Below are 27,076 nucleotides of genomic sequence, written 5' to 3' on the forward strand. Positions count from 1 at the left end.
TTTTCCAGCATCTTGGTCTTTGACCCCTTTTTTGTTTTTACAAGTTATTCAGCTCATAATTTTATCTGAACCTTATTGCCATTATGTATTTAACATTTTTAAGTAATAAAACTGGTACTATATTACATTTCCTATTTACTTAATTATGCTATTGGTACACAAAATGTAAGGAATGTTGGCAGACACTCCACTACTAATTTCTGGAAATAAAAAAAAATCACATTAAATAAGCAAAAAACATTTTTAGAAACTGGACCTACTTATTTTAAAACATATGCAATTTTGATTTCATCTCAGCAAACTAGACAAGCCATACATGTCTACTAAAAAGAAACAGATCTTAACAAAAAACAAACCCACAGTGGTTTCCAAGATGACTAAGCAGAATTCCAAACACAGTACCATTAACTGACTTTTTTTAATCCCTGTGCTTTAAATGGTTTTAATTTTACAGTCGGAGAGCCAGTGTGGCATAGTGGTTAAGGTGTTGGACTACGACCTGGGAGACCAAGGTTCGAATCCCCACACAGCCGTGAAGCTGACTGGGTGACCTTGCCAGTCACTGCCTCTCAGCCTCAGAAGGAGGCAATGGTAAACCACCTCTGAATACCGCTTACCGTGAAAACCCTATTGATAGGGTCGCCATAAGTCAGGATCGACTTGAAGGCAGTCCATTTCATTTTCAATTTTACAGTAAGTTTAATTACATTTTAATTATAACTTCTGTATGTTTTATTTACATGTTTTTAACTGTATCTGTTTTAATTTTTGAAAGCCACCTTGAATCTCAGTTCCGGGAAAAAGTTGGGATATAAATGAAGAAAATAATAACAACAATAGTAACAACAACCTTCTGACTATATAATATTTTTCTAAGTGTCATGCTACCTGTGTATGGTTCTGCGCAGGCAGCACCTGTGCAGAAGCGTTCACAGGTAGAGTGATGCTGTGAGGTGAGGCTAGGCTAGGCAAGGTGGGGGGGTGCACACGGCAGCAACATAGGCATGCATGGCACCCAGCAGTGGCAGAGCTTGAGGTGCTCAGCGGCAGCGGCAGCAGAAGCATGCGAGGTGCCTGGTGGCAGCGTTTCCTCAGTTCACAAGTAAGAGGGGCAGAGGTGGCTGTGCTTATTGAGCCTGGCTGGGCCTGACCCTGGATGGGTTGGGAGCAGGGGAGCGCTGGCGACCCATGGGACAGGGTTGGCAAGTGAAGCCCCTAGTGAAAATATAAGTGTAGATTTGTATGAAACTCATAATTCTAAAGCCACTGACACTAAAATTTGCTAATAAACCTCATACTGGAAAAAGTAGTACAAAGACGCTGATCAAACTGCAATTTGCAGAGTCCTAGTAAACCATAGTTTGGTTTACTGTGCCATCCAAACAAAGCTGATGTCTGAATTACAAAATTATCTGAGATGGAACTTAAAAATAATATATAACTTTTTGAACTAAACATGTATTTCTTAAAATCTATAACAATATTATTTTCTATAACACAATAATGTAATAAATACTCATGTAATGTAGCTGTTCCCTTGCCAAGAATATGAATAAATATTCCAATTCTCCAAAACTAGTAATGATGAAACTTTTCACTTCAAAATAAGTTTGTAACTGGTTTTGTGAGCACTTTAGATATCATATTATTCAACGCCCGCCACCAACAAATATGAAATGAACCAAACTGATAAGTAGAATGCCACAGGAATGCCATTAAATCTAAATCTAATTCTAAAGCAAGGGTGGGAAACCTGCAGTCCCTCCAGGCATTACAGTCCAACTCCATCAGCCACAGCCTGCCTGGCCAATGGTCAGGGATTATGGGAGTTCAAGTCCAGCACCATCTGGAGGGCTACAAATTCCCACTCCTGTTCTAAATTTTCCTACTAGAAGTATTGAATTCTCCTCCATTTTAAAGTAATTAATCGGTGCCTCTGCTTCGGACTGGAAGGAGGTTTCGAGTGGAGTGCCACAGGGTTCTGTCCTGGGGCCGATACTCTTCAACATTTTTATCAATGACTTAGATGACGGGGTGGAGGGAAGCCTTATGAAGTTTGCGGATGATACGAAACTGGGATAGCTAACACAATGGAAGACAGGAATAAAATCCAAAGGGACCTGGATAGACTAGAAAATTGGGCTGAAATTAATAAAATGACATTCAATAAAGACAAATGCAAGATTCTGCATTTAGGCCACAAAAACAAAATGCACGGGTACAGGATGGGAAATACCCGGCTTAGCAGTAGTGCGTGTGAGAAGGACCTTGGAATTGTAGTGGATCACAAGTTGAACATGACCCAGCAGTGTGATGCTGCGGCAAAAAAGGCAAACGCGGTTTGGGGCTGCATAAACAGAGCTATAGTTTCCAGGTCGAGGGAAGTAATAGTCCCACTATATTCTGCATTAGTCAGGCCTCATCTGGAATACTGCGTTCAGTTCTGGGCGCCTCATTTTAAGAAAGATATAGACAAGTTGGAGCGGGTTCAGAAGAGGACGGTGAGGATGATAGCTGGTATGGAGAACAAGTCTTATGAGGAAAGGTTGAAGGAACTTGGCATGTTCAGTCTGGTGAAGAGAAGGCTGAGGGGTGACATGATTGCACTCTTTAAGTACCTGAAGGGCTGTCACATAGAGGAGGGTACAGATTTGTTCTCTGCTGCCCCAGAGGGTAGGACTAGGTCTAACGGTTTTAAGTTGCAGGAACATAGATTCAGATTGGACGTTAGAAGGAACTTCTTGACAGTAAGGGCAGTTCCGCAATGGAACCGACTGCCTAGGGAGGTGGTGGGATCCCCTTCGCTGGATGTCTTCAAGCAGAGGCTGGATAGCTATCTGCGGGAGATGCTCTAGCTGTGGATTTCCTGCTGTGAGCAGGGGGTTGGACTCGATGGCCTACAAGGCCCCTTCCAACTCTGTGATTCTATGATTCTATGAATTAAAGAATTGCATTAGGGGGATCGGCACAATATGCAACATGCATTTTTTAAAAAAATCTTAATACATTGTTTTGTTGGCCTGAGATTTAAATGCTCATAATGAATGTCTGTATTCTTTAAATTATTTCTTAGTACTTACTAGTAGTAATTTGTAGAGAGAAAATTTATTAAACATTTGAATGCTAACAAGTAAGCAGTCCTAAAAACTTAAAAACTCCATGCTCCTTGAAGAAAACAAAGGATATAAATGTAATTACAAATAAATGAATTTATGAGTTATGGTAACCTGAAAGATTCACATCATTTACTTTTACTATATATGTCAATAATAACAAAGCTAGTGAACAGCTGGTTTCCTTTTCCTTGTTTCAAAAATAATCCCTAATAATAGCCACTTTGCACTGCTTAGCAACAACTGATATCAAAACTTTATTCCCACAATTCTACAGAGTATAATGCAAGTTTGACCATGTAGTTGATAAATAGTGCCAGTTCTTTGACTGGAGTCTTTTGCATGTAGATTGCAATACAGCTCCCTTTACACAGTTACTATTCTTCAAACCTAGTGTCTTAGTTGTTTTGGGCTGCAATCCAATACACACTTACCTGGGAGTCAGTCCCATTGAACCCATTGGAGCTTACTTCTGAGTAGATATTTATTGGATTGCAGCCTTAGTGGGATACACTTTCAAGTTCCATGACTTTAACAACTATTTAAGAATGAAGAGTTCAACTTTTCCAACCACTGCAGTCCTATAGGAGCTGAAGTTTTTTTTAATATAGTTGTCGACTTTTCCAACCACTACAGTCCTATGAGAGCTGAAGTTTTTTTCTATATAGTTGTTAATGGTGCCTGCCCACTAAGGTGGGAAAAGTGAGACAGGTCAGCATTATAAGGCTGGCACTTAAAATTAAAAAGGTGGCAGAGCAGCTTTTAAACTGACTGAGGGGGGAAACCCGACAGGAGCTGAGCAAGGTCCGGTTCGGAATAAACCTCCCCCCTGGGATAAAAACCAAAGAAATGATGAAATTTTAAAAGGGGTAGGCCTAGAAGTAGGCATTGTGAGAGCAGGGGCACAGGATATAAATTCAGAAGAGCAAAATTACCACAGGCCTAACCACAAGTGCCAAAGATACTTGAAGAGAGACACTGCTTACAAGTGCCTGTACGCTAATGCTAGGAGCCTGCAAACCAAGATGGGAAAACTGGAGTGCTTGGTCTTAGAGGAGAGCATTGATATAGTGAGCATAACGGAGACCTGGTGGAATGGAGAAAACCAGTGGGATACGGTTATCCCTGGATATAAACTATATCGGAAGGACAGGGAAGGACGTATTGGTGGCGGAGTCGCTCTATACGTGAAAGAAGGCATTGAATCCAGCAAGCTCGAAACCCCAAAAGAGGCAGACTCCTCCACAGAATCGTTGTGGGTGGTGATACCGTGCCCCAGGAGGGACTTAATACTGGGAACGATCTATCGTCCCCCTGATCAAAATGCTCAGAGAGACCTTGAGATGAGATATGAAATTGAGGAAGCATCCAAACTAGGAAATGTGGTAGTAATGGGTGACTTTAACTACCCGGACATAGACTGGCTGCATATGTGTTCCAGTCATGACAAAGAAGCAAAGTTTCTAGATATTCTAAATGACTATTCCCTAGACCAGTTGGTCATGGAACCTACCAGAGGGACGGCAACCCTGGACTTAATCCTCAGTGGGGACCGGGACCTGGTGCGAGATGTAAGTGTTGTTGAACCGATTGGGAGCAGTGACCACAGTGCTATTAAATTAAACATACATGTAACTGGCCAATTGCCAAGAAAATCCAACACGGTCACATTTGACTTCAAAAGAGGAAACTTCACAAAAATGAGGGGATTGGTAAAAAGAAAGCTGAAAAACAAAGTCCAGAGGGTCACATCACTCGAAAATGCTTGGAAGTTGTTTAAAAACACTATATTAGAAGCTCAACTGGAGTGCATACCGCAGATCAGAAAAGGTACCGCCAGGGCCAAGAAGATGCCAGCATGGTTAATGAGCAAAGTCAAGGAAGCTCTTAGAGGCAAAAAGTCTTCCTTCAGAAAATGGAAGTCTTGTCCGAATGAAGAAAATAAAAAAGAACACAAACTCTGGCAAAAGAAATGCAAGAAGACAATAAGGGATGCTAAAAAAGAATTTGAGGAGCACATTGCTAAGAACATAAAAACCAACAACAAAAAATTCTATAAATACATTCAAAGCAGGAGACCATCTAGGGAGACGATTGGACCCTTGGATGATAAGGGAGTCAAAGGTATACTAAAGAACGATAAGGAGATTGCAGAGAAGCTAAATGAATTCTTTGCATCTGTCTTCACAGTGGAAGATATAGGGCAGATCCCTGAACCTGAACTAACATTTGCAGGAAGGGATTCTGAGGAACTGAGACAAATAGTGGTAATGAGAGAGGAAGTTCTAAGCTTAATGGACAATATAAAAACTGACAAATCACCGGGCCCGGATGGCATCCACCCGAGAGTTCTCAAAGAACTCAAAGGTGAAATTGCTGATCTGCTAACTAAAATATGTAACTTGTCCCTTGGGTCCTCCTCCGTGCCTGAGGACTGGAAAGTGGCAAATGTAACGCCAATCTTCAAAAAGGGATCCAGAGGGGATCCCGGAAATTACAGGCCAGTTAGCTTAACTTCTGTCCCTGGAAAACTGGTCGAAAGTATGATTAAAGCTAGATTAACTAAGCACATAGAAGAACAAGCCTTGCTGAAGCAGAGCCAGCATGGCTTCTGCAAGGGAAAGTCCTGTCTCAGTAACCTATTAGAATTCTTTGAGAGTGTCAACAAGCATATAGATAGAGGTGATCCAGTGGACATAGTGTACTTAGACTTTCAAAAAGCATTTGACAAGGTACCTCACCAAAGGCTTCTGAGGAAGCTTAGCAGTCATGGAATAAGAGGAGAGGTCCTCTTGTGGATAAGGAATTGGTTAAGAAGCAGAAAGCAGAGAGTAGGAATAAACGGACAGTTCTCCCAATGGAGGGCTGTAGAAAGTGGAGTCCCTCAAGGATCGGTATTGGGACCTGTACTTTTCAACTTGTTCATTAATGACCTAGAATTAGGAGTGAGCAGTGAAGTGGCCAAGTTTGCTGACGACACTAAATTGTTCAGGGTTGTTAAAACAAAAAGGGATTGCGAAGAGCTCCAAAAAGACCTCTCCAAACTGAGTGAATGGGCGGAAAAATGGCAAATGCAATTCAATATAAACAAGTGTAAAATTATGCATATTGGAGCAAAAAATCTTAATTTCACATATACGCTCATGGGGTCTGAACTGGCGGTGACCGACCAGGAGAGAGACCTCGGGGTTGTAGTGGACAGCACGATGAAAATGTTGACCCAGTGTGCGGCAGCTGTGAAAAAGGCAAATTCCATGCTAGCGATAATTAGGAAAGGTATTGAAAATAAAACAGCCGATATCATAATGCCGTTGTATAAATCTATGGTGCGGCCGCATTTGGAATACTGTGTACAGTTCTAGTCGCCTCATCTCAAAAAGGATATTCTAGAGTTGGAAAAGGTTCAGAAGAGGGCAACCAGAATGATCAAGGGGATGGAGCGACTCTCTTACGAGGAAAGGTTGCAGCATTTGGGGCTTTTTAGTTTAGAGAAAAGGCGGGTCAGAGGAGACATGATAGAAGTGTATAAAATTATGCATGGCATTGAGAAAGTGGATAGAGAAAAGTTCTTCTCCCTCTCTCATAATACTAGAACTCGTGGACATTCAAAGAAGCTGAATGTTGGAAGCTTCAGGACAGACAAAAGGAAGTACTTCTTTACTCAGCGCATAGTTAAACTATGGAATTTGCTCCCACAAGATGCAGTAATGGCCACCAGCTTGGATGGCTTTAAAAGAAGATTAGACAAATTCATGGAGGACAGGGCTATCAATGGCTACTAGCTGTGATGGCTGTGCTCTGCCACCCTAGTCAGAGGCAGCATGCTTCTGAAAACCAGTTGCTGGAAGCCTCAGGAGGGGAGAGTGTTCTTGCACTCGGGTCCTGCTTGCGGGCTTCCCCCAGGCACCTGGTTGGCCACTGTGAGAACAGGATGCTGGACTAGATGGGCCACTGGCCTGATCCAGCAGGCTCTTCTTATGTTCTTATTAACTCCCAGTGTAGCATACTACAGTACTGCACCAGGCTGAAAATAAACAATGTTTCTTAGTTAATCCTCAAAGTTTTAAATTATTTGAGCTCCTCACATTGCAATGCTGGCCTAACCATCATGAACGAGATTGTAAACATCTGGTTCTGGACCTTGGGCTGTCACATCTTTATTGCTTAGCCAATGCCAGTTACTAAATCATACAATAGTACTTTTTTTTAAAAAAAAGGGTACACCACTCAAAACATAACTGAAACAAATGAACAACATAATCACTGCATATCCAATCCATTGCAATATCAAATATATTTTACAATAATAATAAAACGTATAACACGCACTAAAAATAATCCTACTCATTTACAATTCAAATCATCCCTTTAACAATTGTGTCACAGTCCTCTACTGTCTGACATTTCTCTCCGGGCCTTAGCAGTAACCCCTCCCCCCAAAAAAGTAATATTCCACCATCAATAAACTTCAGAAATTTGGGGCCACTCGGTGAAAGCTAGCCTCGAAGTTCTCCAGAACACCTTCATGAAACAAATAATGGGCCTCCCAAAAGGCACTCCATCAGCCCACCTAAGAGCGGAACTTGGACTCCCCTCTTTGGCAGCCAGGATTGACTTGGCCTTCTTGCGTTATTGGAAAAGGATATCCTTTTCAGATGATTGCCCCCTTACAAAACTTTGCTGGCATGATCCCCAGGGGGCGGGAGATTGGACCTCAAAATATACTGAGTTATTAACATCTTACGACCTCACCTTAAGCAAATTGTTAAGCCTTAATTCCACCGACTTATGAAACTGGATTTTTAACCACGACACATATCAAGATAGAGCATCAATCGTGGCAGCTTCCTTCTCCCCTTGGTTCCCTCAAATAAAACTTAACCATGCCCCAGCCGCCTACTTTGTCACCTTGACTCGCGCTCCGTTGCGCAGAGCCTTTACATAGTTGCGATTCCAAACTATGCCCACAGCTATCCTAGAGGGCAGATATAAAGGAACCCCGCTTGCAGAACGCCTCTGTATTTTCGGTTGCAAGGTCCCTGAGGATTTAGTCCATTATATGTTATTATGCCCCTCGTACCAACACCCTAGAGAAAAGTTTCTAGCCCCTCTCCTATGTTCCACCAGGGGACTCTCTCATAATAAACTACTAATGGACCTATTAATGGACAGTAATAATCAGACCACAATTGCAGTGGCTAACTTTGCCCTTGCTGCTAAAAAGCTCAGAGAAAAGTACGTAAACTCGCTATGTAAATAAACCAGTGGTATATTTTAGACCCAGGTTTTGGTTTTTAAACTTTTTATTGTACCCCATAGAATCAAATCATGTTTGTCTGTTCTGTTTTGCTATTTTATGGTGCAACAGCCTATGGCTATATGCAAATAAAGTTTATTGATTGAACTTCAGAAACATTTTAGAAATACAACATTCTATTAATCACTTGGCTAAGAAAAAGTGTCATGAAGACTTCACATGACAGATCCCAGTTCTCAACCATTTGGTCTACCATTGTGCTGAGAGAAAGGCTTTTCTTCCCAGTAGAATTCTAGCATGGAATTCCATAGACCTCTGCAACATTCCTGTCTCACCCATAGATAGTTATAAAAGGTTTCCATCAAGAGACAAGAGATGTTTATGTCACCTCAGCAGGAAATCTGTGATGGCTCAGCAGGATATTTATTATTGTTATATTCTTTTTTGTTACTTAAAATCAATTAATAGCCCAAAAATGTAAAACAAGGTACAATATAAAATTCCTAATATGCACAAAAAAGGAACAAGTCCTACCCCACCCCACCCCACTAAAAGATAAGCACCACAGAAGAGGCCAACTTAGCCACCAAAGGCTTTAATAAATAAAAAATTATTGGCATAACACTTGAAAACTGATGCTGCTGCCAGGCACATTTCCCTGGAGTGCACAATCCACAAACACAGGGCTACAACTGAAAAGGCCCGTTCTCATGTGGTTACCCTCTACACCTCCCTCAGTTGAGGCACACAAAAGGCTTCTGGTGAAGACCACAAGGTTCAGTCTCATTCATATAGGCCAGGTATGGGCAACCGTTCACCCATCAGATGTTGCTGAACTACAACTCCCATCAGTCGAAGCAAACATGGCCAATGGCCAGGGATGATGTAAGTTTCAGTGCAGCAATAATTGGAGGGCCTAAGGTTCCCCACACCTGATATAGGGAGAGGCAGTCATTTTGATATTGGATCCTGAGCCACATAAGGCTTTATAGAACAAAACCAGCACTTTGAATTGAGCCCAGATACTAATCGGTAGCTAGTGCTGTTGGCCCAGAATTGGTGTAATATGCTCAGATCTTCTGGTCTCGGTCAACAATCTTGCCACTGAATTCAGAGCTAGTTATACTTCCTGAACTGTCCAAAGGCAGCCCCACATATAACACATTGGAGTAATCCAAACTAGAGGTTACCAGAGCATAGACAACTGAAACTAAGTTGTCCCTATCCAGATAGGGTCACAGTTGGAAGGCACTCCATGCAACAAAGGCTATTTATGCCTCTAGTGACAGAAGTGGATCCAGAAGTACCCCCCAGATACACATCTGTTCCTTTAGGAGAATTGCAACTCCTTCCAGAACAGATTCACTTCCACCCATCCAGTCTAGGGAACCACTCACAAACACTGCCTTAGTCTCATCTAGATTCAGTTTCAGGTTATTGGCTCTCATCCAGTCCATTACTGAAGCCAGGTACTGATCCAGCACATCCACTGTCACACCTGCAGGTGTCAAGGAGAAGTAGAGCTCTGTATCATCAGCATGTTGATGACGATGTACTCCAAATCTCTGGATGACCCCACTCAGCAGTTTCATATATATGTTAAACAGCATGAATGATAAGATCAACCCCAATGGAACCCCCTTTGAAGGCTCCACAGGACTCCGCAGAATCCCCCAAGCACCAGTCTCTGGAGACAATCAGTTCCACTGAATCCCAATTCAGACAGCCACTCCAGGAGGATACCGTTGTTGATAGTATCAAAAGCTACTGGGAGATCAAGGAGAATCAACAGGGTCACACTCCTCATGTCTCTCTCCTAGCAGAGGTTGTCATACAGGGCGATCAGCCAGTTTCTGTGCCAAAATCTGGCCAAACCCCCAATTTAAATAGATCCAGATAATGAGGCTCATCCAAGAGAGCCTGGAGCTGGTTAGCGACCATCTGCTCAGGAACCTTGTTCGAGGAGGAGACAATCATGACTGAACAATAGTTTTAATCAGTCGCACATAGTCAGCCACAGTAACCAAGCATCTCATCCACATCCTTGAGCTGTATCAACTGAAATTCAACCAATAAAAGAAGACAGCACTCTAGATACCTCTTGAGATTCACCTACTATAATAGCAAAGTCAAGGTCCCGGCAATTATATCCTCAAAATGCTTTCAAACAAGTCACAGAGGGGCACCATAAGTTCTACCCACCCCTTCAGGCCAGAATGTAAAAGGCCCTGTATTACCTGGAAAAGCTCCACCAGATAGCATGGTGAGGATGTGATGGAAATAGCAAAGTACTTCTCTGTCTTCACTGCCATTGAGTAGGCTCAATAATATGCACTCACTAGTGTTTGGTTGCATTCATCTGGAGCAGTGATTCCCAAACTTTCCCCCCCACAGACCACTTCAAAATTGCTAAGGGTCTTGGCAGGCCACTTAGTGATATTTCCACCTACTGTAGCAATTGTAATGTGCAATGCTGGAGGCTGTATGATTTTTAAGAGTATTTTTACAGACACACCACAGATCACCTAATTGAAGCTCAGGGACCACAGTTCAGGAGTTTTCCTCTGCTAGGGTTCAAGTGGTCTCCCAGCTTGTTTCATTGCCCTCAGCTCTAGTGCATATCAAGGAGCCAGTCAGGCTTTATCAGCAGAAAAGGGCTTTCACGAATGATTGTGTCATGGGTCATCTGTGTATTTCATGGTCGACCAGGGCTTCAACAAGAGCACCAGTCATATCAACTGGAAAATCATCCAGAGCTGTCTGAAAAGCAATTGGATCCATCAGCCTCTGAGGGTGGACCATTCTAATAGGTGCCCCACCTCTGCAGAGGGGGAAGGCTGCTGAAAGTCTAAATCAGTCTAAATCTCAGCAGGAGTTGATCTGAACACATTTCTCCTTTCCACCTAAAACCAAGGAAGATGTTTCGGTTCCAAACCATTGTCTGTCATCAGTACTGAACTGGATGAGGGCCAACAAACTGAAGCTTGATCCAGACAAAACAGAGGTGCACCTGGTCATTTGAAAGACAGATTGGGGGATAGGGATTCAACCTGTGCTGGACAGGGTACACTCCCCAAAGTCACAGGTGCGCAGTTTGGGTGTTCTCTTGGACACAGCGCTGAGTCTGGAAACTCAGGTTTCAGTGATGGCTAGAGTGCATTTGCACAGTTAAAACTAGTGCACAAATTGTGCCCATTCCTGAAGATGTCTGATCTGGCCATGGTGACACATACCTTAGTTATATCCTGTTTGGATTACCGTTTGGATTACTGTTTGGGACTGCCTTTGAAGAATGTTCAGAAACTGCCGCTGCTTACAAAGCGCTGTGGACAGATTGTTAACTGGGGCTGATTACAGGGAACATATGACTCCCTTGTTACAACAGCTCCACTGGCTACCAGTTTGTTTCCAACCACAATTCAAAGTGTTGGTTATGCCCTTTAAAGCCTATACAGCTTGGGTCCAGGCTATCTGAAAGACCGTATCTTTCCATATGAGCCTATTCAAGCTGTAAGATCTTCAAGGGAGGCCCTTCTCTCAATATCACCACCCTTACAGGCACCTCTGGTGAGAACAAGGGAGAGGGCTCTGGAACTCCCTTCTTAGGGAGGTTAGACTGGCTCCCTCCTTTTCTGTCCTTCCGAAATGCTTTTGATTACAAGGGCTTTTAATAGTGTGCTATTCTACTTATCTTTGGCATTTTAATTGATTTTTAAATGGTTTTAATTCTATTGATAGTTTAAGTACCTTTTAACAATAACTTCTGTATGTTTTTATCTGTATTTGTTTTAATTTTTGTAAGCCACCTTGAGTCCCAATTCTGGGGGAAAGGCGGGATATAAATGAACAAAACAAGAACCAGGGACTAATGTTAAAATCCTCCACTGTCAGATCACCTTCTTCCTGCCTGCTTGAGAAGATCAGATCTAGAGTGTGACCTGCCACATACACTGAGCCAGTGACATGCTGGGACAGCCCCATGGTTGTCATGGCAGCCATGAAGTCCTGAGCCATGCCAGACTTAACAGCCTCATCATAAATGTTGAAATGCTCCAGAACAAACAACCTGGATGTTCTCAACACCATATCCAAGACCACCTCTGCCAGCTAAGACACAAAGATGTCTGGGCAGTGAGACAAGCAGTAAACAAACAGAATCCCTAATCTACACCAAGCGCCCAATGCAAGGCACAGATTCTCTAGATTCCTACTCAAGCAGACAGAAAGCTGGAAAGAAAGATCAAGTTCACAGATTATAGCAATCTCCCTCCACAACCCTCAAGCCTTCTCTGTTGCTGCACTAAGTACCAGGAGGGCACAGCTGGGTAAGACCGACTCCACCCTGTTCATGCATTCCAGTCACAGTAATAAAAACCAGGTCAGCCTCCTTTTGATTGTGGATGAGGGAGATTTTATTTATAGAAGACCTGGCATTCAGTAAAGCATCCACACAACACCAATTCCTCCAGGCAGAGAAGGGGCCAACACATGGCAAACCCACCAGTTGTGTGAGTCGCGTTCTCCTCACCACACCTCTCCTCTCTCACCACACCTCTCCTTACTCAAGACCATTGCAGTCACAGGGGGAGCTCTCCCCATTTGATCTCATCCCAGGCACATAGCAAAAACAAAAACAGAAGCAACAAGACAAACCCCTGGTCAAATAAACCAGATACAGTTTGACAAGATAGTCTACCTCACAGCAAAATGAGCCTACACAGGCTTCAATGATTAGATGTTAGGAAAGTGGCCCGGACAACCTCCCTTTGGTGTTGCTACCAGCCATGTCAGTCCAGAAAAAATAGGGCCCAAATTCCCCAGAAGTCAAGCCCAAGTAGGGCACTCCATCAGTGAGCAGGAGCAGAACAGGCTTCTCTGCCAGCCCCTGGGTCTGAAGTTCCCCACCTGTGCAATGGTCCCTATGTTGCAGCATTCTGCCTTTCACCAATGACCAGCCACATGCCGTTCACAATAAAAGAAAATGACAACAGCCATTCTATCTGCCCTTTATCCAACTCTTATTTAGATTTTACCCACACACAAGGTCCCAGGGTAGGTTACAACAATATAATCATTCAGTTATAAAAACTGTTCCAACCAAAACAGAGTATAGCTTTCCTGGTTTCTTAAACCACACTTTCATATGATGTCAGTCTGGGAAAATGTTATTCAAGGGGGCCTTCCAAACCAGGTGGTCAAACAAGGATCAGATATCAGACTTTGTTTTGTGTATTTGTTTTATTGATTTTTTAAACTTGTTTACTGTTGTTTGCAGCTTTGAGGATAGTGAAATAGTAACATATAGAAATATATAGCAATAAATAGAAATAATTAATGTATTTTAAAAAGCAAATTAACACTTTTTTCAAAAGGGAAGTATCCATCACCTGATCATTTCAGTTGAATTATTATGAGCACACTATTGATTTCTGTAATGGCATTAGAGATGCGAAGGCTCAGGGGAAAAAACAGAAAAATTTGTGGGAAGGGGGACTCTTTCTGAAAAACCAGAAAAGTTAAAAAAATATATTATGAAATATTTTATTTTGGAATGATAAATTGTTTTAAGACAAGGTGTTTGTATATTTATTCCCCCAAAATTCTTCAAAAACCAAGTAACAGGAAGATGTTTAAGTAAGACTATGTGCAGCATCGAGAGCCAGTGTGGCGTAATGGTTAAGGTGTTGGACTATGACCTGGGAGACCAAGGTTCGAATCCCCACACAGCCACAAAGCTCACTGGATGACCTTGGGCCAGTCACTGCCTCTCAGCCTCAGAGGAAGGCAATGGTAAACCCCCTCTGAATACCACTTACCATGAAAACCCTATTCATAGGGTCGCCATAAGTCGGAATTGACTTGAAGGCAGTACATTTACATTTTACATGTGCAGCATCAGATCACTACAATTATTGAACACTGAGGACAAGCAAGTCCTGAGCTGTGCACTGAGAGTACCACTCTCAAATGTAAGATCAAGGTACTGCCAATGACACAAAAGAAGAAGGATCCAGTGCCTTCTTTGCCTGTGGGCTTCCTCTTGCTGGCATAGTTGATGAATCTGTTTCTGTCCTCTTGACTAAGCCTCAAAGGATTGGGAACAGGAGAAAGTGCAGAGCAACAAAAGAAGCAAAAAATGATAGAGAAAATGAGACTGATTAAATTTCATGTAGAATTCCCTGAGTCTTGGTTTCCCCACCCATTCTTTTTCTCAGCTCTTTCTATAGAATAAATGCTTTATGTTTGCTTGACACTGTGGAGCACTGAAGGAGACATAATTTTCATAATACATAATAACTTTCTTCGTTTTACTTTTTAAAAGATATTTTTAGATGGTTTATTGTTTTTGTGCTTGCCACCTTGAGCTTCTTTGGGAGGAAGGGTAGGATATAAATTTAGTAAAGAAATAAGTAAAGAAATATGTTGATGGTTCTTCTGTTTTGTTGCTTTTGCCTGCACCTCATAAACTAGCAAAACCAGAGATGTCAGGTTCTTTACAGTTCAGCAGCTTGTAGCTCAATTTAACAAAGAAATTAAAAAGTCATTTCAATTTGTTATTATTGTCTGAATAAACTATACTTTTAACATACCAAACATGATAATTTTAAGGGCAAACCATGTTATACATAATGTATTTTATGGTCCTAAAGTAACAAAATGACTTTCAATCAGTAAAGGGTGCTAAAAAGTAAGTATTCCATATTTTCCATTTCCCCCCCGTTTTCAAAATTTCCAGAAATTTTACATCTCTAAATGGTATTACTACAATCCTTGAAGTTCTATTTTCAGTGCTTTTCCAAATAATTCTTAAGAGGAGTTACTTTTTTCAGTACATCTGAAACTTCACGTGACACAGAAGATCTAAAACTGTATCTTACCTTTTTTTAAAAAAAGCAGTTGTGGCGCTCATGAACCATCTCCAAGCAGCAGCGCTGGGGGAGAGGGTGTTGAAATAGTGATGGGTAAATGGTTATACACACACCCTGCCAGTGCCGGTGCCCAAGCCAATTTGTCACCCCTGTACACATATTGTCCACTTCTAACCTGGGAAAACTGATCACAGATCTCCTGTGGTATGTACAGTTTGGCCCAGAGTTGTTATTTTTCTGCCATTGCTACCAGACCTCTTATTTTCCTAAAGTACATTTTTGTGCTTGTATCTGAATCTTAGGGCTCATCCAGACTGCAAAATGTGTGACACGCCCGCTATGTGTGTTCATTATTTTTCAGTCGTCCAAATGACGTCTCGCGCTGTTACGCATTTTCACGGGTTAAATCTGCTCCTTGCAATACCGGCAAAAATGCGATTTGCTGTTTAAAATCGGGAATCATCCGCTGTGCCTTCAGGAAGTAGGATGCAATACCGCGGACTTTACAGCTGATGGGTGGTTCTTGGGCGTTTCCCCTTGCCCCTTCTCCTCATTCCTGCCAATCACGTATCTGCACTTTTGCGCATGTGCAAGAATAACCCCGGGAAAATTGAACCAATCATCGCAGTGGTGGGGTGTTGGGGGGGGTCTGCAACTACTGCGCAGATGCATTTTATTTTTTGCCAGCCTGCAAACTGGGTGAGATCTGCAATGCACAGCAAGCGAGAAGGGGGCTGCTGGTAAGTTTCTCGCCTGCCTCCAGAAAGCTTTGTCAATTTCATTCCACTCGCTGGGGTTTTTGTTTCACATCATTTCGCCGCGGGAAGGAAAAGGAGGAGGGGTGTGTGACATGTTTCTTGCTTTTTTGGAGAAATAAGTGCAATTGCCAGCGTGTGTATCTCCTTAAGCATACATTCCATAAAGGCAGAAAAGCATATATAAGCGTAATATCGCAAATACAAACAAGAAAGGAAGCAGGCTTCAAATGGTAGACCTGGTGGCCTGGTCTACCCATTGAAATGCATAGACTTTCCGGACGCCAGGTCTACCCATTGAAATGCCAGATCGGCTCATTGAAACGCATTGGCTGTTGTGACACCAGGTCTATCCACTGAGACGCATGGGCTTTTCTGCCCCCAGTTCAACCCACTGAAAGTAATGGGCATTCCCTGCCCTGTATATGAGTGGTTTGCTACAGCGTCCCCACCACCCGGAACCATAGAGACTGGAGAACCATAGAGCAAGAAACGAGTCACACACCCCCTCCTTCTCCCTTTCCTTCCCACCACGAAATGATTTGAAACAAAAATCCCAGTGAGTAGAATGAAATTGACAAAGCTTTCCAGAGGCAGGCATGAAACCGACCAGCAGCCCCTTACTTGTTTGTATTTGCGATATTACGCTTAAACGAATGTATGCTTTTCTGCCTTTATGGATATTTAAGGAGATACACACGCTGGCAAATGCACTTATTTCTCCAAAAAAGCAAGAAACGTGTCACACCCCCTCCTTCTCCCTTTCCTTCCTGCAGGGAAAAGATTTGAAACAAAAACCCCAGAGTAGAATGAAATTGACAAAGCTTTCCCGAGGCAGGCTGAAACCGACCACTCCCCTCCTTCTCCCTTTCCTTCCGCGGCGAGAACTCCTTTATAGCCATATTGTGCTTCATTGCAAAGGGGGAGAGGAGCATACGTCATTTTTTTGCTGACCAACTGGTTGATAGGGGGAGGTTATAGAGGCAGAGCTTGGAAAAAGCAAAAAGAATGCAGGGGTCTTACCGCTGCATGTGCGGGTGCAAAAAAGCATTTTTTTTAATTGGGAAAGAGCGAACTAAAAGGCAAAGTGAGGACTATCAGATGACAAACCGAATATGGAAATCGTGGATTATCCCGCTCCGTTTGAATAAGACCTTAGAATACTTTTTTAGAATAGCCACTGTTATCTAAAGGAATTTTAACATTAATATTATAGATTTTTTTTAATCCTATTATTTATTTATTTATGATGGATTTTGACAATTCAGTTGTTCCAAATAGTTTCACTGATGTCCTGTTGAAGTCTACATGACACATTTAGAGTATATCAAGGTTTTTTTGGATACTAAATTTCATCTCCAGACTTGATTTCAAGTCTGTGAAGATCTCTTCCACCATTCTTACAGTTTCACCTTGTTTGCCAAGTCAGAATTTCTGTGTCATGTTGACATCTTTATTCTCCTTCACATCCCTCCTGAAAGCTGAGAAGACTTCTTACTTGGCCACGGTTCCCCTCTTGTTTCCACCCAATTCTTCTCTACAATTAAGGCAATCAATCGCTTATATATTTTTTCTCAAATCTTTAAAGAACTGAACAAAGTACTAAATGAAGATTTGTTCAGTTGTCTTCATGTTATGTACATCAGAGGAACATCTAAGCCAACCTTTCCCAACCTTTGGGTTCAGCCAGCATGGCCAATGATCAGAAATTATGAGAACTTAGTCCAGCAACATCTAGGCTGAGAAAGGCTAATCTAGGCAAAATCACAAAATGCAAAGATGTTACCCCTTACCCATGGGCCCAGTAAAGACATAACACTGATTTCTTAACCATGTAAGAGTTCAACAAGTCATAGGTTCAAATGCTTCCCCTCCCCCTCCCTTTCTCTGGTGCAAATCCTTCTTTGCTAACCTTTAGTTATGTATTTAGAGCATTTATATACTGCCCTTCATAGTATATATCCCAGGGCGGTTATCAGCCTTAACCTTGATTTAGCATTACATTGCACCAGCATTAGACATGATTAATGCTAACTAGAGTCCATCTTGATCAGAGCTTGAAGTGGGCTCGCAAAACCTTGTAAACAAGGAACCATAGTATGCACTGATACACATATTATAGTTAAACAATATTAAGCCTGGGAAGAGAGGGGATATTATGCACAGGCAAGCCCACAGTCTGCTGCCTATTTCTAACCACTGTTAAGTAATCAGTAGCATTATGTCTGTGTTGGGCCTCTAACGTTAAGACTACAGTAGGGCCCCACTTTACAGCATTCCACTAATACAGCGGTTGTGAATTGTAGAAAGGCCCCGCTTTACAGTGCTTGTTCTGCTTTTACAGCGGTTTTTTGCCACCGGGTGCCATTTTGGTCAATGTAAGTCAATGGGATCCGCTTTACAGCAGTTTTCGCTTTACAGCGGGGGTCCGGAACGTAACCCACTGTATGAGCGGGGCCCTACTGTATAAGTACTGACAAGGCTGGCGCCAAAGGGTGCCCAGGTAGGGTCATGGCTGAAGGGCCCCTTGTTAGGGATCGAGATGCCAGCCCACCTGCTCGCTCTCTAGCCTGCCCACGCCCGCTTGCTCCCCCTCCCCCCAGCCTGCCCGCCCGCCCACACCTGCTTGCTCACCCTCCCCCCATCTGCCCCCCACCCACCCACTCAACTCACTCGCTCCCCTGCCCACTCTGGCCCTCCCACCCCCCACTTGCTCACTCACCCACCCTGATGCCCCCTGCCCACTCGCCCTCCCACCTGCTCATTTGCTCACTCACTCGCCTGCCTCCTGCCCCCCCACCAGCCCTCTGGCTCCCCTGCCCGTCCTTCCACTCACCCCCCGCCAGCTACCACCCGCTCGCTCGCTCACTGCGCCTGCCTACTCGGTAGGTAGGTAGGTGGGTGGGTGGGGCATGCATGCATGTACCTGGGCAGGCTAGTGCCCAAGGGCATGACTGGTGCCGGCCCCGAGAACTGATAGTATTTATATTCTGATAAAATGTTAGGTCTTTATATGGAAAAGCCTGGTACTCAGTACATTTTTATTGTCCTTTAAAGATAAAAAGCTTAACACACTTTCAAAGTCTAACTTAGCATGAAAGTATTGTTGCACGCCACCCCAATCTCCCAGCCAACCTCTCTGCCTGCCTCCAGCTCCCAGCCTTTCCTCAGACTCAACTCAAAATGCAAGTCTCTCTTTGGCCTCAGGAAGGGGAGGGGGCTCTCCTGAAGAGTTTCAATAACATTAGGATCTCCCTGGCTCATTGGAAGTTAATGGGCACCTGATAGCTCATCAACTCACCTAGCCCCTCTATTAGACTAACAAAGGGAGATCTGGCCAGCAGAGCAGATTTCTCACCTCCAGTTAAAAATGTACTGCCTTCAAGTCGATTCCGACTTATGGCGACCCTATGAATGGGGTTTTCATGAGGCTGAGAGGCAGCGACTGGCCCAAGGTCACCCAGTGAGCTTCATGGCTGTGTGGGGATTCGGACCCTGGGCTCCCAGGTCATAGTCCCAACATCTTAACCACTACACCACACTGCCTCCAGTTACAGGGTTCCAAATCAGAGGCTGGAGAAATGGAAATGGACTGCCTTCAAGTCGATCCCAACTTATGGCAAAGGGGACTCATATAAATTATCCATCTCAACCCCAAACCCATACTACTACCCCCTTCCCTGACAAAGGTCTCTCCCAGACCTGCAAATGCACAACAGAATAACAGCTTTTCCTATAAAAAAAATAAAAGATGCAGGTTAGTAAAACATTAAAATATACATCATTAAAAGCACAGTCATAGTACAGTCGCATTTCCCCACAAGTACAAAAACAGTCCATCCCTTTACAGCAAGTTTTCAATTAACTGCTCTCTCTTTAGGCTTCCTCTTCTTTCTTGGAGCTCCCAGTCACAGTTCTGCATCCAAACCACTTACCCAGTCCTCATACTTGGCAGTGCCCAAGATAGTGAGTTCCCAACATGTTTAAGCCCTCAGTACTGGAGCTCCTTTGTCCTACCTTGTGCCACCATAGCACAGCAGCCCTCAAACACACACATTTTTCCCTTGCCCTGAGACAGTTGCGCGCGCACACACACACACACAAAATTTAACAGACATAGTATAGTAAATCTTAAACATTAAAACCTTACTGCAAAGACCTATGAGCATCATTCCTAAAAAATCATTAAACAGCTCATATCCCCACAAGCATGCATAAGAGCACAAATCAAAATCCAAAAAAAAATACTAAAACCATCAGGAAGAATTCCTACAGCAAATCAGTACACAGTCCCATAAACACATCCCCCCACCCCCAAACCACGCAGTTGCCCACATGGCCCTTTGTCTGGGAGCTTCATGGAGTTCCCAGTCCAAGCTGATCCCTGCTGCTGCCTGCAGAGTCTTGGGATGTATCTCCAGGGACGCATTTGTTTTCTCATCAGCACGCAGCAAACCGTAGCCATCTTCCTCCCACTCTCTGCCCTGGGAAAAGTCGTTAAACCAGTCCACCTCATCTCCAGCCCCAAACTCCAAATCAAAGTCCTGCCACAAGTCTTGTCCGGGGGCATCTTCTTCAGGACTAGCTGGCCTAGCCCACCCTAGCTGGCAGAAAGAAATCTTCTCTGTTCTCCCTCACCATCTCCAGTGTGAATCATGGACCCAAACAGAGGCAGGTAACCCTCCCAGTGTCTCTTGCCCACCAACCTCCCAGGACGCTGGGTACCTCTCACTGCTGAAATTTGCTCAGCGATTGCACCCACCAGATCCCACCCTATAAGAACATTATGAGGCACCCAAGGGGCAAAGTCATTTGGAGATTTTATCTCATCATCTCTCCAGGCGCTGGGAGCTCCTCTTGGACTTGCACTCAGTAACGCATCCACACAACATCAATCCCTTGCACTCCCACCTTCTCCTCCTGCACTATTTCTTGTACAGCCATTTCTCTAGGTGCTCGCAGCTCCTCTCACACACAAGCCTCCAACTTTTCCTCCTGCACTTTCTCTTCTACAATCTGCTCCACAGGCACAGGTGGTACAGGGAGAGGATAGGAAGGGGAAATCCGCTCGCACTGGATATCATCCAATATGTTTAATTTTATAGGAAAATGAAGATGCTAATGTGTAATCTGGAAACTAGGGAAAAAACTGAGTAATTAGATTTGCTAAGGAGGATTGCCAAACACGTTCTAAACCAGGGTTTGTCAACCCATCATCTATAATGGACACCATGATGCCCACAAATGTGAGCTTTCATTTTTTTTAAAAGTAAGTCTTTAGCCCTTCTAAAAAGAAATTAATGAAGCAAAATGTGTAGGTACCCTTCCAAACTATTTATTTGAAACAAATCAGGGTGCCTACTCCTGCCTGTCACTGTTATTAGCCAATGAGTAAAGTCAGAGCTGTGATTGATAAATGAGTTGTTTGGACACCAGGCAATAAGAATCACTGGGCTCCTAAAGAGCTGCTGATTTGCCCTCCCTTTTAATACATTTTCCCTGCTTCTGTCTTTTTTTCTAGTTCTTGGAATCTCCATAGTTTGTCCTTCCTTTTTCCCTAGCAACCAGGATGCATGTTTCCTGTGCTGAGTTCACTGGAGATCAGGTAGTGCCTAGAACTTATTTTCTGCAAATACTACTACACAAAAAGTGTAGGTGAATGTTACAGAAACCCCCTCCCCCTAAAAGGCAAATGTGAAAGCTTTGCAAAAAGCTTGGGCATGTCTCCTGCTTTGCAGGAGATAAAGATCAGGAACTCATTCAGAATTCACTGTATAGTTAACTTACAGTACAATGGTATACATTACAGTACAATGGTAAACATACTCAGAAGTAAGTCTCTTTGTGTTTAATGTGGCTTACTTCCAGGTAAGTGGGTATAGGATGGCAGCCTAGGCTTTGGTTTGGGGCTGGCATAAAAAAAACAAGGTTCTTGTGCCTTTAACAGCAGTATAGCAGGCAGAAATTCAACAGGCCAAGCCTTTTCTAGTACAGAAATACAATTACTACTCTCTAATTTTGTGTTATGCCACACCACCATTTTGTGTCATGCCACACCTCTATGGCAGTCATTTTGAAATGTGTCCTCTGGTCCAAAAAGGTTGGCAACCCCTGTTCTATTCATTGAAAAGGCTCTAAACCATTATAATAATTGTCATAATATGGCATGATCAGCCTGTGTGGATTCTAAAGCAAACCTAGAGAGTTCCGGTTGGGAGTATGGATAGAATTTGAGCTGAAAAGTGAGACAGCAAAGGATATGGAAGCTAGCTGTCACTCATGCCACAGTTTAAAAAGCCTGAAAGTATTCCATGTGCGTGAAAGGGGGTGGGGGATCAACATCACTTAACAGGTAAAAGCACTCCACATGGACCATTGCTAAACAGCTCAAAACCTTGATACAGGTAACAAGAAGGAGCAGAATCCGGGCACAAGTAGGGTATAAGCCTCACTGGCAGTCAGTAGTTGACAGAATCAATGAGTGATGCTAGAACTAACTGAAGGGACAAAGCAAGGAGGCCTAAAAAGAAATGGGTATTCCAGGCTGCAGAAGCATACAAGGAGTCAATATATCTTATCAGTCATCTGATCATGGCAACCTGCCTGCTCCTATAAACTACCTAAACCACTATAAACTCCTACAAACTACTCAGCTTCTGATATGGTGGAAATCCCTTTAACAATCTAAGAATCACCTGCTACTGCTACCCACCATATCAACAATAAGGGGAACTTTATGGATTCCTGTAGAAGCTCTCAAGGGCACACTCAGATGTTAACTGCTAATTAGTTGTTCCATTCTCTCCTAATCCCTCTTCCCCTAATATTCTCTGGTGGTATTTTGTTTGTTTCAGTTTGTTCAGAATACAAAGGTAAAAATACGATGTCCTAAATTGAGCTTCTTAATTTCTTACAAGCACAGATAACGCTTTATTCATTTGAAGTAATCAACATCAAAAAAGTATCTGGGAACTGAAAAACAGAAAAGCAAGCCTTTCATTTCTGTTCGAGTGATGCCAAGTTATATCTCATTGATAGGTATGGAAACTATGTTACTGGAGTATGTTCTTTGCAGATGTTGCATTTAGCACAGCTGAAGGATATTAGATAAACTTGCAAAAACACTCCTTGTGAGTAAATGAACCAAGGGTTCACTGAGGCTATGTTGTGCTTTCTCCTGCCTGCTTTCAGGGCTGTGGAGTTGGAGTCGTGGAGTCAGAATCAATTTTGGGTGGAGTCAGAGTCAGCAGAAATGTACCGACTCCGACTTCAAAATAAATTTTGATTGACAATTTTTTTAAAATATAAATTCAAAATGTCAAAGAAGCTTCCCATGAAGTCAGCTGTAGTTGAGCATTTCACCATAACTCAAGATAGAAAACATTTTGTGTGTCAGTGTATGACACAGGACCCAGATGAAGACAAATGCTGTGACGCCAAGATCAGCACATATTCAGGCAGCGATAAAAATGCTCCTATGAGAGCTTCCAATTTAAAAAGACATTTACAGCCCTTTCCAGGGCTGTGGAGTTGGAAGCAATTTTGGGTGGAGTCGGAGTCAGAGTCGGACAGTAGAAAAATAGAGGAGTCGGAGTCGAAGGTTTGGCGTGCCGACTCCACAGCCCTGCCTGCTTTGTCAACCTGCACTGCACTGTCATTTCATCAAGACCTGATGCAGGCATGCACCAATCCCAGCACAGCATAGGCAAAAGCCTATCTGGCTTCTTCCCACTATGGGCAATGCTAAGCAGGAAGAAGGTATTCTTTCCAGACTGAACTATGGGCTCTAATCTGGAAGGGGAAACGATATAATATTGCAGTCTTGCATACAAGGCTATGTGTTAAAGGTTTGTCTACCTTTAAAGAAAAGAACTAGCAGCTCTTTAAGGTGATAAGAGAGCCAGGCATGCAACCCTTATAAACAGTAGGGCCCCACTTTTCGGCGGCTTTCAATTAGAGTAAGGGCCCACTCATACAGCGCTTGTTCCGTTTTTATGGTGTTTTTTGGGCACTGGGTGCCATTTTATTGACAGAGTTCCGCTTTTTGGCAGGTTTCCCTTTTAGGCAGGGATCTGGAAAGTAACCCGCCGTATCAGCGGGGCCCTACTGTATTGCAGACTGCATACAGTATAGATACAGAATAGATGTACAATGGGTGAATGGGCAACTCTATCCCCATTCACCTGGAGATAATTTTAATTTGTAACCGTGAAGGTCTATTTGCAAGGTCTTGATGCGTCTGATTTAATGTGGGGATTTGGAAGGATTGTGCTACTGTGGGCGCAATCCAACCATAGGAGGCAGGCAGTAGCACAGCCAGTGGAAGGAGCCACCACATCCAACCTCCATTCATGCGCCACTGGGAGGAAAGGACACTGGCTACGCCGGCAGGGCACAGCAGAAGAAAATAAAATGCATGTTTTCTTCTGCCACCCCTTTTCCTGGCATATCAGGACCAAGCCAAATAGACTCAGGATGTGGCAGAAGTCCCCTTTCCCTTAGTGCAGCCTGACCCATGTCCAGAAAGCCCCTTCATGCTCAGTCCATGCTCGAAAACCCACAAATGTCACTGAGTTAAAGCAGTTCTGCATGGAAGAGTGGGCCGAAATTCCACCATAGAGCTGTGAGAGACTGATCACGAAGTGTTTGGTTGCAGTCATTGCTGCTAAAGGTGACGTAACCAGGTTTTGAGTCTAAGGGGGCAATTACTTTTTCACACGGGGGCACTGGGTGTTGCTTAACTTTCTTTAATAAATAAATGAAATAAGTATCAAACTTTTGTGTTATTTGTTCACCCAGGTACCCTTTTCCCTAATATTAGGTTTGGTTCAAGATCTGATAACATTCAGTGCCAAAAATATGCAACCATGCAGAAAATCAGACAGGAGGCAAATACTTTTCACGGCACTGTAATCTTGAGTGGACCTGATCAGTACCTGCATGGGAGACTTCTAGGAAGTACATGTAAGCTTATCTGAGCTTTCTGATAGAAAAGTAGGGCACCGGTATAACAAATATAAGTAAGGCAGCAATGTAGGCAATATTTTTAAGCCTATAAAAAGTGTTGCCAACCCGTGCAACTATTTATCAAAGTGAGGCAATTTGAGCTACAAGCCTGATAAGAAACTATCACTCACCCTAAGTTGAATGGTCAACTTCAAGGTTTATTTAAGCTGCAATTTGTTCTTCCTAAGTAGATCTTAGAGAACCACTTCTACACCACTCAAGATCCAAGGTTATAAAAAATCCATTATGTACACTCTTAAAGCAAATAAAATCACTTATAAAATACCACATATGAAGTTAGGCATATTGCTACAACCTAACAATTTGTCCTGTCAGTCATGCAGTCCTCCATTCAACTGGTGCTACAAATGTTACCAAACAAAATAAAAGCTTACCTGTAATTGTACAATTCATTGGCTCAACCGCAAGCATAGTTACTCAGAAATGTCACTGAGTTCAACAAGATTTACTTCTAGTAACTGTGTTTAGGTTTGCAACCTTTCTTGCATGTTACTTTTAAAAAGCAATATATTAAAAAGTTATTATATAATGACTTTCCACTTTATGCAAATTATACACAAATAAATATAGTAATATTGTAGCAAAGGCTGAGCCAGAGAGCTAACAATCCAATTGCTCCAGAAAGCCAGATTATATTCTTGTCTACCATATCACACTAACTGGCACCTTTAAACTAATTTGACATATTAGTATTCTTCCCCCAGGGTTAAAACAAGGGCAGGGAGGGATCTTGGCCATGCTAAATAAATGAAAGAATATGCACGCTTCAAGTTGATCTAATGCCCTAGATTCAATCATAAACAAGCTGCTCCACAAAGGAGAGGAAACCCCTTCAGGCCTGTATTATCAGTATTCAAATAAGGCTCAGGGCCGCTGTGGAGCTACCACAAAAAAAAAAAAAAAACACCCTCTGATTAGGAGGGTGAGGAAGGATAGCTCCTACCACACGCTTCACTTTTGACAGGAACAAAACAGCTTGTTCATAAAAGTGAAGCATCCGAGGGTAATACCCCAAGCATACACTCCTGACGTGCCCCTGTAAACGGGGAACACCACAACCAGGGAAGTGGAATGGGCGCAGCCAAGGCCACCTACGGGGCGGGAATGGGAAGGCCGACTCTGGTCTCCGTTATGAAACACCGGAGCTGTCCCGTCTCCGCCTCGCAAAGGTGTTGGAGCGGCGAAGGCGGGAGTGGCCCGGCGGGGAAGGGCTCCCTCCAGAGGGCCTGACTGGCATCTAGAGGCGGGTCGCGCGAGGCCTTCAACTCGGGAGGCCACTGAGATCATAGATCTGCGCCAGCCAGCCCACCGTGGCGCCCGCCGCCGGTCCAAGTTTACCTCAGCCCCCTCACTGGGAGGACTCCGTAAGCCCCCTCAGACTGCCGGCGACGGCAGTGGGATCCACCACTAGGCGCAAGCCCGCGCGCGTGTGGGTGTTCTTACTGTGCTTCACGAGCCTCTCTGCCCGCTCCACCTCACGCTCTTCTTTAGCCCACCGGAACGCGGATAATTCGCCCCCGCTTCTGAAACAGCAGCCACAACCACTGGGCCTAGGAACCTTTCCGCAATCGCGCATGCGCCACCCTCGGCTTACCGGCAAAACAGCAGAAGCAGTAGCCGCCGCCAAGCCCGGAGGAGTCTTGCCGTACTGCGCTTGCGCATATGGTTAGGGACAAGCTGCAGTGGCAGCCACTGCTGAGCCTTAGCCGGCCAGGCCTCTGTGTGTTCCTAGTTAATACTAAGCATGCGCATACTTCAACGCATAGTTGGAGTTGATGGAGATTCCCCTTCTTCGTCAGGAGCGGACGGGGGCTTTGTTGCGCGTGCGCCATTGAAGTTTTCCGGGGAGGATGTGTTGCGCATGCGTAGTAAAACGAAAGGGTGTGGTCGTTCTGCCTTCATGACCTCAGATTACCTTGTTTGAGAGGGGCAGCAAGGGAGGGTTGGGAATAGGCGCGGTGTTGTCCGACAACGTTCCTGTTCCGAAATTTCTTGCGCCGCTGCTGGTACAGAGAGGGTGGAAAAGCTGCCGGAGAGAAGGCGCTGAATCGTTGT

At 43.6% G+C, this 27,076-nt stretch overlaps 1 protein-coding gene across 7 annotated transcripts in view; it reads right to left on the reverse strand.

The window, feature by feature from the left end:
• The window catches only part of CLOCK (clock circadian regulator), a 78,264-nt gene extending 51,411 nt beyond the window's left edge, over window positions 1–26,853 (reverse strand). For 3 of the 7 annotated variants that reach the window (XM_061583455.1, XM_061583456.1, XM_061583450.1), the window contains exon 1: window positions 26,465–26,609. The gene's annotated coding sequence lies outside the window, so the exon portion shown is untranslated. The other 4 variants (XM_061583451.1, XM_061583452.1, XM_061583454.1 and 1 more) reach the window with 4 other exon arrangements.
• Window positions 26,854–27,076: the final 223 nt, after the last annotated feature.

Source organism: Rhineura floridana, chromosome 9 (genome assembly GCF_030035675.1).
Source record: "Rhineura floridana isolate rRhiFlo1 chromosome 9, rRhiFlo1.hap2, whole genome shotgun sequence".
Taxonomy (NCBI): Eukaryota; Metazoa; Chordata; class Lepidosauria; order Squamata; family Rhineuridae; genus Rhineura; species Rhineura floridana.